Here is a 19189-nt window from a genome sequence, read left to right as displayed (position 1 = left end):
TCAGAGGGGTCAGCTGTTGCTAGAAATGTTCACTGGTGCCCCTCATTTCCAAAGAGAAAAGCCACAGTTCCACTCAACCTGCTCTCTGGGTCAGGAGGCAGGGGCTCACTGCTTTGGTATTATTCATTCTATGAATTAAATGGCTGAGTCTTCTGGTACAAGCAAAACAAGGAGTAGAACTGTGATTCTTCCATCATACTACTGTCCTGTAAAAAGATCTGATTTTTGTACACCTAAGATCAGTTTTGCACAGTGCTAATAATTGCATCACTCCAGATTTCAATCCTACAAATTGTAAAAATAAAACTCACTTTGAAAACATCCTTTTACTGCTATGATGGGATATCATTATATGTTTTTATATTCTGTCCCCAATTAAACTGAGCAACTTTTAACATAATTAGACATGCTCAGTCTGTCCCCTAAACTAGAGCACTTCTTTATATTGGCTCTCTCAATTAAGCACATTTCACTTATTTCTTGAACTCAGACATAATTTTTTCCTGTATATTCAGTCCAATTTAAATGCATTGTGAGTGATACACAGAAAATGCGATTTATTATTAATAAATCAAGTTAAAGAAATTCTTTGTCCATCCTATTAGACTTCATGGCAACCTTTGGCATTTTTTTCAAATAAAAGTTTTTCTACTAGAATTTGCTTTCATTTCTCACATTTTAGCCAGCATTTTCCTTTTAAAACTCATGATCAGTGACCCAGAAGAAGTTCAGACACATATTAACCAAGTAGGGGGTGGCCTTACTTTATGGAGATCTGCTGGCTTTGCCCTTTACTCTAACTAAAAAGCTGAATCATCTTCAAAGATGTACTTAGAAACATTCAGTGGGGTACTCTTGAAAAGTTTTACCTTTTTGGCCCTCATCCTCTTCACACAGGTTTGCAGATATTCTGAGTCACTATTAGATAGTTCTAGAAGGATTCCGGGGTCTCCATTCTCTAAGTGACTTTATTTGAAGGGAATATCACCCTAAAAAAGAATAGGAATAGAATAGGAAAATGAATGTTATTCATTCCCATAAAAGATACGAGGAAAACATTTGACTATTTCTGCACAGAACTGTTTATGTTTTTGCTTGTTTGTTTGTTTGTTTTAATGCAAACTTTGTCTGCCATGGGACTGAAGTTCAATACCTTAGCATAACTCAGGCCAGACTGTGGGAACCAACAGCTGGACTGAAAGTCTCACAGACTTCGACTTAGACACAATCACTGTGTACCCATGAGAATTCGGTTTGTACCCATGAGAATTTTAGCATCAACAGAAGCAAGAAACCAAAACAACAGAAAACGAATGCACAGCTGTTTGAGGGAGGCTGTTTTTGGGATTATAATGGGTGTTAGTGTAGGTAGCCAATAATTTGTAATGTAGTAACTCAGTAGCCACTGAATACACAGCACGAGTGCCAAGAAAGTGTATAAGAGGCTTTGTAGAATTAAAGATGTTTTAATGCCTGGAGTTGTTGGTGTAATCTGTGCATGTTGTACCCATCTCAACAGCAACACCAGACTAGGCAAGATTTTGCTGTGTCATCAACATGTGAGTCAATTATATTTTTAAGGCTATTTTCCCAGTGTTTGAAGAATAGTGATATCAACCCCTGTAATATCAGTGACGCTTACATTTAGGAGAGGTGCAGAGAGATAAGGAAGCATCAACAGAAATGGAAGTAGCCATGTTGCAATGAATGAAAGTTACTATTAATTTCTATAAAATACCAATGTTCCCACATTCGCAAATGCCATTTCTCTAAAATCTACAGTGAGATAGGCTCACATTTCACTTTCCTTTACTCTTTTTACTTCTCCTAACTGAAACCCAAATGAACACAAGTTAGGATGAGCATGATGCATAATCAATTTTCATTATAGTATGAACTAATCATGGGAATGATCACATCTTCTTAAAATATTATAAGCAAGAAGTTCATAAGCACAGAATTTTTCATAGGAAGAAATAATAGCTGTTGCTGCTGTTGATTTAGAGCTGCCACCAGTGAAGAAAAAAAAAAAAAGATATCTTTGGACAGTATTACTGTGGATAAATTTAGACCTGACTACAAAATAAAGAGATTATGAAGTTCCTGCATTACTTAGCACCTACATAGTATCTTTCAGTGTGACCTGGAATTTTTTGCCTACAACTAAAGAAGTTGATTTTTTTTTTATGCTCATAAAATGAGTTCAAAAACATTCAAGAATTTTTAGTATATTTAGGAATATTAAACTGGAGCTGAGCTTTCATTCCTTTTAATGTAATATGTAGTTTAGTATAACAAACAGAATTTTAGAGTGAAATCAGTGGTATCCATTTCATTCATCTGTATCAATAAAATCGCTAAGCAAAGTCAAATTTGTTTATGAACAGATTTTTGTAGGATTCAAGTTCGGATTAACATGTGGTTAGGCATCAGGCATGATGCATCACTGTACGCATCTGTGGCATGAGCTGAAAAACAAATGCACTTCTGCCCCAGCATCAAAAACATGACACAAGATGCCCTGGTCTTAGGCATCTGAACCCCATTCCATGTGTGAAAATGAGAGAAAAAGAGGCAAGGTGTCTTGACTTAGATCTCCAGTATGATTTCAGGTGCTCAAGAGCACCCAACCGGGCCTTCTGGTAAAGTGTTGGGTTTCAGCCATGAATGAGCTGTTATGGCCAGTGGAGGCTGCTAAAGAGCTTCTCAACTCAAAGACACCACTATGGGGCCAGTTAAATAACTCTAGGGTCCCCCAGGCTTTCCTGACCAAAGACTTGTCATTTGACTGCCCTTAGGCATCCAGTGCTACTTGAAATGCTTTAGGGTACCTGAGAAGTCTGCCTCAGTCCGATAGATATGATGGCACATTCAACCCATTACTCTCTGGAATGCCAACTGGAGATGGGTCTTAAGTACATCCAATGCATCTTGAGTGGCAGTGGATGTCTGTGTGTAAATAACTTAATCAAGAAAAAAAATTATTGACCTGCAACCATCCAAGAAATCTAATAAGACAATAAAACCATATTTCTCACAATTCTGGACTTTTGATTTCTTTTTTACTCACTCTTTCCATCCAACTCCATATGAATATTTGGCTTGGTATCTACTTCATGCTGCTATAAAACATTTTCTTGCTCAAGTTCCTTTGAATAATTAAACATAATCTGTCTTCCTTTGGCAACAAAATGGAAGACAAGAACTTTGAAGTATGGAATGATATGTAATAATCTTATGGCCACCTCTTATTTTTTGTTTCTGAGTCATCAGAACAGCTCTGAGACATTCTGCTTTATCTTTTGCTGAACAGCCTGAACGTAATGTTGTAAGTACACAAAAGAAAATTATAAGCATTGGACAGCAAAGGAAAACCTGATCTTGCATTAATGAGACTTCAGTTATTGCTTACCAAATTAACCTTGAGTAGGAGCAATAAGGGCAAGACCAGAGAGGTATCAAGCAGCTAATTGTATGTTTTTAATGCAGATACTCACCTAAAAACCTAAGATGCTTTTATTACATCTGGCCTACCCATCTTTTTATAACTTAACAGCCCAGAGAGAAATGCAACAATCTATAAATGCATTAAGAACTGTCATGTGAGAATGATGTTTTTGTAAAGTGCTGTTATAGGTTCACCTAGGAGAAGAAAATATGGAAAATCCAAATTTTGTATCTAAGTTTTGGACATTTTAGGGTGGTACTTTGTAGCTGCAATACTGTTATGACTCAAGGTGCTTTCTTCCTGCACTTTAAAGCTACTTTAAATTTAGTACACCAAAACTAGATTAAAAATTCAGTATCTAATCATAAGCAATTATGTTCATATTTCTACACTCAAGCAAGTGACTCCTTTTATGAGTTCAGAACCTTGTCATAAAGTCTAACATTTGAAATGTAAAAAGCAGTATATTTGATAGGCATAAATTAGTCCAGGCCATCAGCCACTTTAGGAGAATTTGCTTCTTTGACCTCATGCATCTTAGAGATCTTGGCTTTCACAGAAGCTGAATCCAGGGATCATTTAAAAAAAAAGAAAAAGCTAAAAAAGAACACCAGTACTCTAAAAATACCTGATGGTGCCCTCTTGCTGTTGTAGGAAGATGTTATCAAGCTACTACCATACCCATGGTTCTGTCCTTGCAAGATACCAGTGATCAACTGGAAGAACAGAAACTGAACAGAGGTAAATTACCATTGTGAGAATCCAAGAATTTTCAAACTGAAAAGTCAGCTGACATGCTGAAAATTCAGATATGCCTTCATAGTTATAAGCAGGGAAGAACTGGTCAGGAATGTGAAAGCTGATGTCACCCTTGGCTACCAGTGCTAATGGGATGTTGGATTTAAGAAAAATGAAGGCAGGGAGCAAAAATCAGCATAATAACTCTGGATTTCAGGTGGACAGACTGTCCAAGGATCTGCCTGGAAGAATCCCACAGAAAACATACAAGCAGAGAATCACAGAATGAAAGGGGCCTCTAAAACCATCTAGTTCCAACTCTCCTGCCATTGGCAAGGACACTTCCTATGATAAGGAATCCACAACTTCTCTGGGTTACCTTATACTGAGGACTTCCCCAAACCAGGTGCAGGACCTTCTCCTATTTGGCCTTATTGAATGAAGTTCACATGGACCCACTCCTCAGGCCTGTCATGTCCCTCTGAATGACATCCCTTCCCTCAAGCAAATCAACTGAACCACTCAATTTAGGATTGTCTGCAGACTTGCTGAGGTTCTACTCAGTCACAATATGTCACTAATTAAGATACTGAACAATTACTGGTGCCAATACAGATACTTAAGAGCCACCACGAATTACTGGTTTCCACTTCGACATTTTGTCATTGTCCGCAGCATTTTGGACATGGACATCCAACCGATTCCTTATCCATCTGACAGTGCATCCACCAAACCCATATCTCATCGACTTAGTAGCAAGGACTGTATCAAAGACCTTACAGGAGTCCAGGTAGATGACATCCATAGCTCTTCCCTTCTCTACTGGGGGAGTCACTCCACTGTAGAAGGCAAATTGATGAGTCAGGTGGATCTGCCCTTAGTGAAGCCATGTTGTCTGTCTCTAACAACCGTCCTGTCTTCCAGATGTTTTGACATATCTTTCATGAGGATCTGTTCCATGATCTTAGCAGGCATGGAGGAGAGGCTGATTGGTGGATAGTTTCCAGGGTTTTCTTTATTAACATTTTCTTTGGTGACTGGGGACTTTATCTGACTGGCATGACTTTTCAAATATGATGGGAGAGTCACTTAGCAACTGCATCTGATAATTCCCTCAGGTGTCTGGAAGGCATCTTACCAGGTCCCATGAATGACATCAGGTTTCCCTACAAGAAAGACATTGAGGTGCTGGAGCATGTCCAGAGAAGAGCAATGAAGCTGGAGGAGGGTCTGGAGCACAAGCTTTATGAGGAGTGGCTGAGGGAGCTGAGGATGTTTAACCTGGAGAAAAAAAGGCTTAGGGGAGACCTTATCACTCTCTAAACCTACCTGAAAGGAGGGTTTAGCCAGGTGGGAGTCAGTCTTTTCTCCCAAATAACAAATTATAAGATAAGAGGAATTTGTCTCCAGTTGCAACAAGATATTTAGATTTCTTCAGCAACAGGGTGGTCAGGAACTGGAATAATCTGTCCAGGGAAGTGGTGGAGGCACCACCCCAAAAAGTACGCAAAAGATGTGTAGATGTGGTGTCTAGGGACATGGTTTAGTGGTGGATTTGGCAGTGCTGGGTTGGTGGTTGGACATAATGATCTTACAGTTCTTTTCCAACCAAAAGGATTCTATGATTTTATGATTCTATGATTTGTTTGGTAAAAGACTTTAAATCCTTTTTCTTGCCCTAAACTTTGTGCCTAGCCTTACTTTTTTTTTTAGCTCCTTTGAAAGAAGACCTTACTTCTTCAAAAGCAATTTAGTTACCACACAACCTAACAGTAATATTTCCTGGACTAGAATAAAACCAAGAAAATTGGAAAAGTATAGCTTCAATATACATATTAACATGATTAAATCATTAGTGTGCAAAAGGGTGGAACAAATTCTGATAGACAATATCTTATCATCTTGAGATTATTTAACCATAGTCAAATATAGACTATCAAATGGGAGTCAAGTCTGCAGGTGTAGAATACATTTTGGCTTTTCAGTTCTAATTAGCCAGTTTGGACTAGAGGAGCAGCAACATTTATAATTTTTATTTTCTGAGCTAAATATAGCTTTGTGATTTTTCAAAAATACTGTATATAGCAGCTGATGTACAAATTAAGTTATGCAATTAGACATCTGTTCTGATATAATAGTAGCACCATAAAATATAAAAATACCTGGCATGTTTTTAAACAGGAATGGAAGAGCTCCTGCCCAAACAGGTCTTATTCAGACCTTTTTTACCCAGAAAGGATGAACTACACTTGAAGAAGGATACAAAAAAGTGATATGTAAATTAACTTTTGGTTTTGTTTTCACGAACTGGTTACCCTCCAGTAGAGGCATAGAACCACAAAAAGTAATAAATTATTTTCCATTGACCAATCAGGGTATCATCAGTGGTGGAAAATTTTCTGAGGGAAAAAAAAAACATATTAAGAAGTGTTTGCAGAGAAGACACTTTTATCCAGCACAAGAAATTTCACCTCAACATGAGGAAAAATCTCTTTCCACTGACACTGGGAGAGCACTGGAGCAGGCTGCCCAGGGAGGCTGTGGAGTCTCCCTCTCTGCAGATATTCCAAACCCACCTGGAAGAATTCCTGTGTCACCTGTTCTAGGTGACCCTGCACTGGCAGGGGGGTTGGACTGGATGATCTCCAGTGGTCTCTTCCAACCCTAAAAATTCTGAGATTCTGTGATTCTGTAATATTTTATGTTCCCCTGTACCTTTACGTTTTCAAATATGTCAGCCCAGAATGACCATGGCAATGGAAAAGAATGCTTAACTTTGATTTCATAATTAATTAAAAGATCAATGACTGTTTCACACAGCTGGGTATTAAGCTGTCCTAGAATCTAATTCCAGCCTTCTGATACACGGTTTGGGGCCTTTTCTTTTTTTCAAATGTCACATAAAACTGACCGAGTAAGTTTACAGAATACCTAATGAGAAAACACTACATCATTCTTAACACAGAGCACAAGCAAACAGTTTTATTCCTGTTTGTGCAGCTTAACCTTCTGCAAAAGTAATTAGTTCTATAATTAAAAAGCTATTTGGAATGATTAAAACCCTGTTATCTACTGGCATTTAAAGACAAATGCAAATGTCAGAAAGGATGAATTAATTAAAATTACTATTTAAAAGGAAAAAAGTATATTAGTGTAAGAACTAGAGAATGTTATTTACTGAAATGTTACAATATGAGGTGAAGTTGGATGTTCAGAAGATAAAGAGAAGGTTGAAACAATTTTACCTGGCATTTTGTAATGTGATCTGCAGCCATTCATGAATATATATTGTTATGCAATTGCATAGCTGTATGCCTCAGTAGTTTAGGAACTATACTGCTATAATCTGTAGTTTAGGAACTATAGAGTTGCTCACAGAAATCCTGTGTTTTGTCTGTGCTTTCCAGCCCAGATCCACGTTGAAATGCCAAGGGAGAATCATTGCAACAAGGTGTGCCAGCTAACAGCAGATCTTCCAGGGAAAGTGTAGACGTGCTGTGAGAATGCCTGTCTGCCTTCCTTCCTTCCTTCCTTCCTTCCTTCCTTCCTTCCTTCCTTCCTTCCTTCCTTCCTTCCTTCCTTCCTTCCTTCTGTCCGTCCTTCTGTCCTCCCTCCTGTCCTCCCTTCCGTCCTCCCTTCCATCCTCCGTTCCTTTCTTCCTTCCTTCCGCCCTCCCTCCCTCTCTTCCTCCTTTCCTCCTTCCCTCCCTCTCTTCCTCCCTTCCTCCTTCCCTCCTTCCTTCCTTCTTCTCGCTCTCCCTCCCTTCCTTTGTCCCTCCTCACCTCTCATTCCTCCCTTCCTCCTTCCCTCCTTCCTTCCTTCTTCTCGCTCTCCCTCCCTTCCTTTGTCCCTCCTCACCTCTCATTCCTCCCTTCCTCCCTTCCCACCTCTCATTCCTCCCATGCAATTAATACAAAAGAATAGTGAAGTAGCATCAAGAATCCTCTTTCATAAAGTTGATTTCCCACAGCTACCTATACTGAATAGATTTAGTGCAATAATTTACCAAATCCACAAAACAGATATGGTGAGGGAGGCATGTTGGCACTGTGTGTGCTGTGTAACTCAGATGACTTTTTTTAAAGTCCCTAAAGAGTTAATCTGTATAAAGACATGTCACTGTGTGAAAGGGATGTCTTTCAGGAGCATTTCAGCATGCACACCTACAGTAGATGTTCTGCATCAGCCCCTGGGAGGAAGCTGTCTTTCTTCTCTGATAATAGAAAAGGAGATAAATTTAATCTTTGATTATTATGAATGTCCTTTCTTGTGCCAAGAGGACTTGTGATTTTCTTTACCAGACTCAAAATAGAATCATGACAGCATTTTTCTTCATGGAAGTTTCTTCTTTCAGAGCACGAAGCTTTCTTCATCTTATCTAATTGACTACATAAGAGCATAATAGAGACAACATTGCTTTGCCCTCCCATCAATGACAAACCACACAGCCAAAACATTTGAGACAATTAATACCCAGAAACTTCATATTTTAAGGCAGTGGGCTTGGTCTCAAATGTTTGTATGTTTGAACAATTGTTGTAATTTTTTTCTGGATTTATCACTATCCCCTTGAATCTTTAGATTATGCTAAATTTATGGCTAAGATGGCTATTTTTCAAACTGTTTTTTTAAGGCAGTGATACTGATTGCAAGGTAAATTCTCTTCCCACTGCATTGTTAAAACACTATGGCCAGCAAAGATTAATTTTCAGTGTACACTCCCACACATTAGCACAAAAATCATGCAAGTTTCTGTTACTCAGAGACAGCAACCTCTGTTAATTCATATGACTTAATTTGACAAATCTCTGTTTATAAGGCTTGTGTCTTTTCAACTTCATATAAGGAGTTCAAGAGACACTTAAGAACTTGCTCTGGGAGGCAAAAAATCCCTGTGAAATACGGCTGATCAATTAGGTACAGCACAGCATATCTCTGTGTCTTCAAGAAACATTGTAGCAATGACTCATTTCTTAAAAAATAGGATCTTCATTAAAAAAAGAGACCTCTAAGTTTTAAATAATTTGAATAAAATTACAAATTTCAGACTTAAGAAGATAATTATCTTTTGGAATGAAAATTTCAGGATGTTTCCTCTTCACTTCAAAGAGCACAGGAAAGCTCAGCCAAAATCGTTTGCATAAAAGACATCACCAATTACCCATAGTTCTACAACAAACATTTTGTTATTGATTAAAGTGCATAGCCTCTAAAAAGCATGGAAAAAGAGAATGGTTGAAGGACTTTTTTCTTTGTTTTTACTGTGTTTAAGGCAGCATAAAGTAAAAGGAAAATGCATCACTAACTCACTAATTTCTAATATTACTGTTCTGATACTAGTTTTTGAATGTGTCTTCATTTACTCCTCGTTTATGTTGTCAGTTTACACTGTAAGCCCTTTGGGACTGAGGCTGGAACTGTAAAGTACAATGTGTTTTCACATTTCATTCTGACTCGGGTTAGGGCATTTAGATAATACTGTAATACAAACTGAACCATTTTAATGTAATAAATTAGTTAACTAATTTTATATCTCTTAGCAAAAAAGGTCAGTGAAAGTGTGTTTCTTCATTTTTCCTTGCTATGTTATCAAATAATTTGATTAAATTATTTGCATGTTAAATATATTACAGTTTATGTGTACCAAAGCCTTTTTTCTGCAACTCTTTGTACAGAGCACAGCAGGGAATACAATGTCATTAAATTTCAACCCCAGTGTGAGTTACTGCTTTATCTGAACATAAGAAAGGTTATGCTCTAGGCATAATCCTCTGCAGTGAGGTCTTGATTCATAAACTCACTGCACAGTTCACAGTAAACAGAGAAAACATCAGAGCTGGTTAGCTTAGTCTTCATGTGGGAGTTAGAGGTTAGACAGAAAGCACTTGTAAATCTCAAGGTACTTGTGCTTTTTGCTCCTTCATTGTAATAAAAAACAAGGTTAGAAGAGACAACAGGGAGTGATTGAAATGTGGATGGAAAATCTTTGAAAGTCACTCTCCACATGTGCAGATGCTAGAGAAAAGTTCCTTTGTTTGGCTTCATTACTGTGTAGAAAGGAGTAGTTCTGTGGGGTTTTTCCCCCTAATTCCACTCCAGATCATCACTTCCTTTTTCTCATTTTAGGCAAGCAGTTATTCTTACTGATTGTGTATTGTACCTCTGAGATTGTGTCCTCTTTATGTGGGAAAGGGTTGAAATAAAGAAATTCACACAACCAAGGGCCTATTTTGACAAAGTGTGTTGTCCTGGGGTGACTTTATGATGTGTATCCCATGTCGCTGCTCTATACCCAGAAATTAACTTTGTGCCTTTCTATGCCTCTAAACTGAGCAAAACTTTTTCAAAGTTTGTCTGTTCAAAATTTATTTTTAATTTTTCTTCACATTAAGGGTGTTGACTTATCTAATATGAACTATTCTACTTGCCTTTTCATATTACCAGCCTTATAGACTTCCAAACAGCAGAGTATTGCAGGAATTACAAATCTTATTTGTTCATTGGTTTCTAACATAACATACCCTGCTATGGATGTTACTTTTTTTGGTCACTGGGTTTGCAGCTGTTAATAAGCCCCTTGACCTCCCAAAATATGCAAGTTATCACATCAGACTTGGTGTGGCTAGTTTGGTTGTTTCTGTTGAATATGCATATACTCACATGTGATAGGATAATTAATTATTAAACTAATAAAATTGACAGACCTCTACATTACATGAAGGCCTCACTATGGTGTTCAGTACTGGCCATTTAGTGCTATATCTATATGAATCCTTCAGAGCTGAGTGTTTTATGAAGGTTATTGCTCTTTATTTTTGTTTCCAGAGTTTCTTTCTGAAAAATTTCAATGTAACTGATCTTGTTCCCTCTGACTCTTTGATCTTTTCAAGGAAAATAAGACATATGGGTGATTGCAGCAGAAATTCTTTCAATGAAGGAAAATTGTACAGTAAATAGCTATCAGTGAAGTTCTTTGGCTGTGGTCACTTTTGCTTTAGCATTTGTATTTGTTTTGTTGCATCCTCCTCTGCTACAAGGCACTTGCAACTCCTACCCCTACATGGGTCCATTCTCTAAAACATCTTCTATGTGGAGACAGAGTCAGTGCCTAGCAGCCCTTGAAATACATGCACTCGCTTATTTTTCTGTTGGTGAAGAGCCAATGAATAAACAAATCACTGTCTTACACTGAGGGAAGAAAAGAAATTTGGCCAAATGCTTACTCTGGCAGTTGGGCTTTTAAATGAAATGCATCTCATCTGCCTTCTAGAGCCAACAGTTTAAATGGCATTAGAAACAGACCTATGTAAACCCATGTCAGAAAGACAAGGTAAGATAATGAGAAGTGTGATCTAGACCTATTTCAGGAAATATCTGTACTCAAAATCTGACATTTAGAATCCTAAACCATCTCTTTAGTACATTCTTGATGACTGTCATTACAGTGTCACAAGGAACAGCATAATAATATTGTAAATGGTCATCAACAAAAGGTGACATCTAAATTAGCTACTTTTACCAATCACCCAAATTAAATCTAAACATAGTACCACTCCAATGTGGTACCTTTTTAATGATCTGAGCTATATTTCCAATTTTTACTCAGTGACACTTACAAAATGATGCTGTTAACCGCAAGGCAGCAGACTGGAAATAAATATTGAAAAATTATTAAAAATATATAAAAATAAAGGAGGTAACCATTTTAAAAGATAGAAATATGATGATTTATTCAAATCCAAAAAAGAAGAAGGCTTAAGAATCTGAATAAATTATAAATCGACAGGCTGTATGAATCTGAAGTCATCAATGAAATCAGCTAACTTATCAAGGAACCTCAGTTCCATATGAGATGCAATTAATGGTTTAGTTCCCTATGTGCCTTCTGCACAAGTGCCCTATTTTGAATACAGGTGAGTTCAATGATGATCACCAGAGTAGGTGCTTGAACAATTGGTATTCAGGAGCATACACAAATCTCTGTAGAGAGACCTGTCATTTTAGTTTATATCACTGCTTGAGGTGAAAGAGGAACTCTCCTTCCTTCCTATCTTCTCCCCTTTTCTACGCATTAAAGTAACTCATCACTGTAGCCTAGTAAGCAAAGTCTCATTAATAGGAACCTGCATTTACTGTGTGACTCAATCCCAAAATGTTGAAAGGAACACTTCTCAGGAGGATGTCTAACTTAATGGGAATGCGGGAGCACTCCCCACTCATCTCATTCCTTACTGTGCCATTAAGGTGTCAGTCAAATATCCTGCGCTTCAGAGAAAGGAAGAGAACAGTTCCCAGGCAGGTGCAGACAAGGTACTCCAACCCACCCTGAGGAAAGAGGTGACCTGAGGGTGCAGAGGGCTTAGGCAAATTAGGCAGTGCTTCTGCAGCTGATCCAGCTGAATCTCCCCATCCTAGAGGAATCACAGAATCAGAGGGGTTGAAGCTGGAAAAACCTTCTGGAGGTCACCTGATCCACCAATCCTCCTCAAATAGGGCTACCTAGAGCCCAGAAGCATGTCCAGAAAGCTTTTGAATATCTCCACAACCTCTCTGGGCAGCCTGTAACATTGCTCTATCATCCTCACAGGGTTAAAAGTTCTCCTGATGTTTACACGGAAGAGCCTATGTTTCAGTTTGTGCCCATTTCTTCTCACCCTTTCACTGGGTACCACTGAAAAGAGCCTGGGTCTGTTCTGTTTGCATCCTCCTTTCAGGTATACAGATACTTATTCTATTTATATACATGATATACAATAAATTTAATATATTTATATATATATATATATGTATATAATTATGTACTCATCATTTAATAATAAGTTCCCCCCGAGCCTTCTCTTCTCCTGGCTAAACAGTCCCACATGTGTAAGCCTATCCTCAGTAGCTACTCCAGTACCTCATCATCTCTGTGGCCCTTCATTGGACTCTCCAGGATGTCCAGGTCTGTCCTGTAGAGGAGGCCAGAACTGGACACAATACTACATGTGTGGGCTCACCAGTGCTGAGCAGATGAGAAGAATCACTTCCCTTGACCATATGTTGGGCAGTACTTTGTCTAATGTGGGCCAGTATACAAATTCATTGGCCTTGCTTATGGCAAGGGCACATCCTTGGCTCAAGTTCAACTTCCCGCATTGCCAGCTGTCCTCCTGTTACTGTAAAGCTCCTTATTTTCTCATGACCTGTTCCCAAACCACACACATGTCCAGATGTCCCAGGTTGTGTCCAGGTACTGATGGCACCAGCAGGTTCTGCAGCCTCCCCACCTCCCTGGGGGCTGGCAGCTGGTGTGCAAAGTCATCTCTGTTGCTGTGCAGCTGTGACCCTGGATCAGGCTGCTGTGAAAAAAGCTACATTGTGAGAAGGAGCTGTTGGAAGCTCTTCTGGTGCCTCCCCACCTGTCTTGGGGGCTGGTCAGGTCCTTGCCCTTGCCCTCTGCCTGAATTCTCCTTGCTGACTTGGTCCTGGGTTTGTATGGAGATCTGGGCTGTGCCTGATACTGACAAAGCCAGAACTCCTGTGCTCTCCTTGTTGGGGTACCTTGGGACTGCATCCCATGTGGGGGAGGGCACTGCTCTGCCAGCTCTCCAAACCCTGCACTAATTAGGCAGACTCTAGGTTAGCCTTCTCAGGTCCAGAGAGATGAAGTGCCACACTCAGGGCTCCTCTGTGCTTCCTGCCTTCTCTCCTCACACCTCTAATGCAAAAGACAGGAACTGCTGGACCTGCATCATGTTTAACATACAAATACTTCTGAATGGTTTTGTCATAGACTGCTCATATGCTATAACATTGGAAGAGCTTCAAGTGAGCCAGGTTCTTTTAGGAAGTAAAATGATGAAATTGAATATTTAATTTATTTTCATATGTGTTTGATCACTACTGCAATAATGGCTACTGGTCTTTGTGAGAATTATTGTATCTTTAAAAATAGCATTTGCAGAGGAGAATGTGCCAAAATGTGCCTGAAACAGTACTAAATGTAGCAGATTGCTTGTAAGAATAAATGTGACCTGCCAGTTTTATTGAAGTCAAATTGGTATTCAGCAATCTTGCCTAGATTTCACTTTTCCAGTTGGATTTACTATATGTTATATGCTTAAGCATCTATAATATTAATCTGTAATATTGGATACAAGCAGAGTCCTTTGTCATGTCAGCATTCAAACTACCTCTACACTGAAGATATTTTTATGAGTAAAGGAATCAGAGTTTATTGACAGAAATATATATATTTTTTCCTAGTTAAGCAGATGGCAAATCTAGACACAATCAGTAAGTGTCTCTAAGGCAGTCAGACAAAATCAGCTCCTGTCATTTTGGCATATCATGCAACTTTCTTTGGCTGAGTACCTAATGCTGTTTTATGGTCATAACAACTTGTTTAACAAGACATAGCCATTGCTACCCTTTCTTTGATTTGAAGAAAAAAGACTGCATGACTTTTTTCTACTTAGAGAAAGCAAACACTTTTCTGATCAGATTTTAATAAATTTTAATAGACCACTGAAATCAGTATTTTATATTATTCAGTTCTGTACAAGAACTTCTAAAATGGCGTACAGTTTCATTAATGCAATGCATATTATCCTGGCCCAGCAGGATAATGAAGTTGCCTTTTGCACTAGCAGATCTAAGATTGCTTCAGGACTGGACAGGTCCTGAAACACCACTCAAGAGGCACTGTTTCAGTGGCTTCAGTGGGGTCAGCATTTTACCACTTTTTTTTTAAAGGATGCTCTGTAATACAAAGATCTTCCTATCCTATGAGCAGGCAAACTTCTCCTGCCTACCTTTAGCACAGCTTTATTTATATGCGCTATTTCTCTATGTGTCTCTGGGAATTCTGCCAGAGTGGTGACAGGGTTAATGTACCTTTTTACATTAAAACAAACAGAGTAATATGCTGTAGATGAAAGAAGAACAAAGATTTGCACTGCAGGGTTTTTTTCTACAGAACTTCTTAACTGTTATTCCAGAAATACTCCCCTGATTTATATGACTATCATGCTTCTAATATCCAAATATCAGAAAAACAATATTGGACTGATGTCACTCCCCCACTGAATATGACAGAAATCTTAGCTGTGAAAATTCGTATGGTTTCAAATTCGCATTTAGGGAACCTTTGTAAAGTGGAGCCAACTTAGGATTCAGGGTATAAAATCAAAGAGAGATTTATATTTCATCTTTGGTTATTGTCTCTTCCAACTGAATATTTAGCAAAGGTTTTTGAAAAATTATCCTGCAGTTTATATCAAACAAAAATCAGTATCTTGATAGGTTTTAGACAGAGCCTAGACATGTTCACATATTGGTTCAAGCTGTTCCTTACCTAAAGTAAAAGACAGTTGGGGTATATGAGAATTCTTATTGATCTAATAATGTCTTATTAAATCAGTACTCCCTTTTTATAACACCTTCTGAAGTTTCTGTCACTGAAAAAATTGGCAAGTCTCCCAAGTTGTGACTAGGCAGTGAAGTATCAGAACTGCTTTTTTCAAAAATGTAGGGATTATATCAGAATTTTCAGAGTTATAAATTTGTATTGGGTTTGCATGGACAGGTTTTGGTAGTGGAAGGCTACAGGGGTGGCTTCTGTGAGAATCTGGTGGAAGTTTCCCCTACGTCTGACGGAACTAATGCCAGCTGACTCCAAAACAGACCCACTGCTGTCCAAGGTAGAGACCATCCGCAGTGGTGGGAGCACCTCAGGGCTTAACAAAGCTAAGGACAGAAAAATAAAACCAACCCAGCACAAAAGCAAATTGAAGATTGAGAAAGGAGTGAGAATAAGTAAAAGAAACAGCCCTTCAGATACCGAAGTCAGTGAAGGAGGGGGATGAGGTGCTCCAGGCACTGGAGCAGAGCGAACCCACACTGAAGCAGCCTGTTCCTGAAGGACTGTACCCTGTGGAAGGGATTCATGCTGGAGCATTCATGAAGAGTTACAGCCTGTGGGAAGGACTCATGTTGGAGAAGTTCATAGAGAACTGTCTCCCTTCAGAGGGGCTCCATGTTGGAGCAGGAGAAGAGTGTGAGGAGTCCTACCCCTGTCCTTCCATGCTGCTGGAGGGGAGGAGGTCAAGAAAATCAACAATGAAATTGAGCCCAGAAAGATGGGAAGGGTTGTCGGAAGATGTCTGAAGACTTGGTTTTATTTCTTATTATCCTACACTGCTCTGACTGGTTTCCCTAAGTCAAGTCTCTTTTGCCCATGAGAGAACTTGGTGAGGGATCTCTCCCTGCCCTTATCTTGAGGAACGAGCCTTTTTAAAGTTCTCTCTCCCATTCCCAGCTGAGGAGGGAAGTGATAGAGCAACACCTGGTGTTCAGCCAGGGTCAACCCATCATGGAAGGACACATTCCCATTTCAGTTTAGGCTACATAATTATGTTCAGAGCTTGAATGGAAATACAGATGAGAATTGCAGTTCTAGATCTTCACAGAAATCCAAGTATTCTTCAAAAGAATAGCAGCATCTGTGGCAATGAAGGGCCTCACTGCGGCATTAAAAGCAGAAAGCTATTCCAGTAGCAGTTTATTCATAAATGCTATTGCCAGTTGTGGAGTATGGATAGACAAAATGATCAGTTACATAGCTTCCGTATAAGAATATGGCCCTCCTAATTTATCAGTGTAAAATCAAAGGCACCATTTTAATGAAAAAACAAACGACAAAAAAAAACCATCCTAAACTTCTGCTAAAAATGCCAACAAAAAAGTTTAACCTTGTCATTCTTTTAAGAATTTTATTTATAGTATACTGTTTGTAGCTCATCTGAACTTTCTATTAAAAAAAATCAATTTCACATTAGGAATCATTTAAATGAAACACATTTTTCAATGACTACTAGCTTTTATTTCCAAATGTCACCGTCAAAATCAAACACTGAGGGCAAAAGGTCCATGTCTACAAAATAATGGATTTCTTCATGTATATTTCCAATAACATTTAACAGAAATCAATGTCCACGGAGATTGTTTAGAGATTGACAAAAAAATACATTGTTCTTATTTCAGTAATCAAAGTTATTCTCCTAAAAATCAGAAGAATTCTGAATTTTTTTCTTTTGTTTACAACACAGTTTTATTATTAGTTTTATGATGAAAAGAAAATTAAAATGTAAGGTATATATGTCCTGCTGCCAGCATATTTCTGAATCTGGTGAAATGAATTGCTTATGCTAACAGTCAGTTAAAAGGAACATAAATCTAAATTCACAGTGGCTGACACCTGAGCCTTGGTGAAGTATTCAATTTATACATACTCACTATGCATTTCATTACTGTAAGTTCTCTTTATAAAAGACCTCACCAAACAGAAGGCAACCCTCTTTCTGACTTAGCAAACAGCCACACCTAACTCCTTCTTTCAAAGCACTGTCCATGCTCATGGAAATTGCTGTTCCCTGTATAATCACTGGCTCATGCTAAAACCCCATGCTTTCTTTGTGATAATACTTCTTGCATTATCAAACCATGTGATACAACATGATGTGTGTCATCTTGCCTCAGGTGGCCTGTTAGGTTTAAAGCTGAAGGCCAAGCAACACTGTCTGATACTTTCCCCCATGCCTCTAGTCTGAGTCTAACTCTTATCTTGGTTACCAAATGTCCCTGAATAATATATATATAGTTAAAAATAAAATGGAAAGTGATGTATTAAACTTACCACAGCAACTCTCAGAGGTTGAACAGACTTGATGTCTATGCACAAACTCGCAGTTTTCTTAAACTGTGCATAGCCTCAAGGCCTTCAGGCCTTAAATGCAAACTGCAACATTTAATACATATGTAACAGAAAGTGTAACATCTAATTAGTTTTGTTTTCGTTATATAGTTTATTTTCATTATAGTTTATGTACATATATAAGTATAGTTTTGGGGTTTTGATAATCAAACAGAGAAACAGAGAAACAAAGGTCAGATGGATGAGACAGAAGAAATTTATTTATTATTTTATTTGTTCCTTTTTTTATCTTTTTTTAATCCATAATTACCCATCCTCATTATCAAAATATGACACAAGCATGGAGGGCATCAAATACAGGTTACAATGAATGAACTCCTCAGGAGCAAGCATAAACCTTCAATGACTGAATCCCAAGCATCATTTTGCTCCCAATGGGAATATATTAGCAATACATGCAAGATGATGTGTACTGTTACTCCAGGCAAGAATGAAAACATACCACCAGCATCATTCATCCACCCATCCCAGTGCACCTTCTATCCAGCCTGATGGCTAAAACAGTTAAGTAAATATTTTGGGGTTTTTTTTTCACAGGGAGCCAAATCCCACTAGGAGAACGAGTGAACTGAATGTGAATCTCACACAGTCTCAGAGAGTGTATCACCCACAGGGCTACTGTAAAAAGAATCAATTCTGAAAAATGAGACTGCCTCTTGGTCTTTCGCAAGTACGAGTTGACAAGTAGAATTTCCTAACATCCAGACATTGGTGAAATGCCAAAATGTTTTTTTGGTATATGCATATTGAACAGTGTCAACCTTTGAGGTAAAACTAAAGTTCTGTTCAGCACACCAGCAACTCATTCATGTGCCTGCTTACCCTACGAAAAATGTATACATTTGCCTACTCACAGTATTACTTTACTGCATGGGTGAACACTTTAAAAGCACTTTGATAGCTTTCTGTGGTATCTAAGTTATTCTTAGGGTAAGTGAGAGGACCTGATCTTTAGCCAGCCAGGCTTTGGATAAATACAACAGGCACAGCACAAACCTTTTGTTTCTTTGGCCCTTGTGATTCAAGGGGAGTTGCAAAATCTGGTCTAGTTCCTCCTTAGCAATCGTTTGAGTGATCTCCCTTTTACTTTTTACCTTGATTATTAAGTCCCTTGTTCATTAAAATTCATTCATCAGGCATTTTTATCAAATTTGTGCTTTCTTACCACCAGAAAATACATTTCTTTGCAAGAACAGATGTCTTTTTATGTACAGTTTTTATTTTTATACTCTTTTTAGTCTTCTGTTATC

The sequence above is a fragment of the Corvus cornix genome, chromosome 2 (genome assembly GCF_000738735.6).
Source record: "Corvus cornix cornix isolate S_Up_H32 chromosome 2, ASM73873v5, whole genome shotgun sequence".
Taxonomy (NCBI): domain Eukaryota; kingdom Metazoa; phylum Chordata; class Aves; order Passeriformes; family Corvidae; genus Corvus; species Corvus cornix.
The sequence above is the reverse complement of the archived record's forward strand: the minus strand, read 5'-3'. Positions refer to the sequence as shown.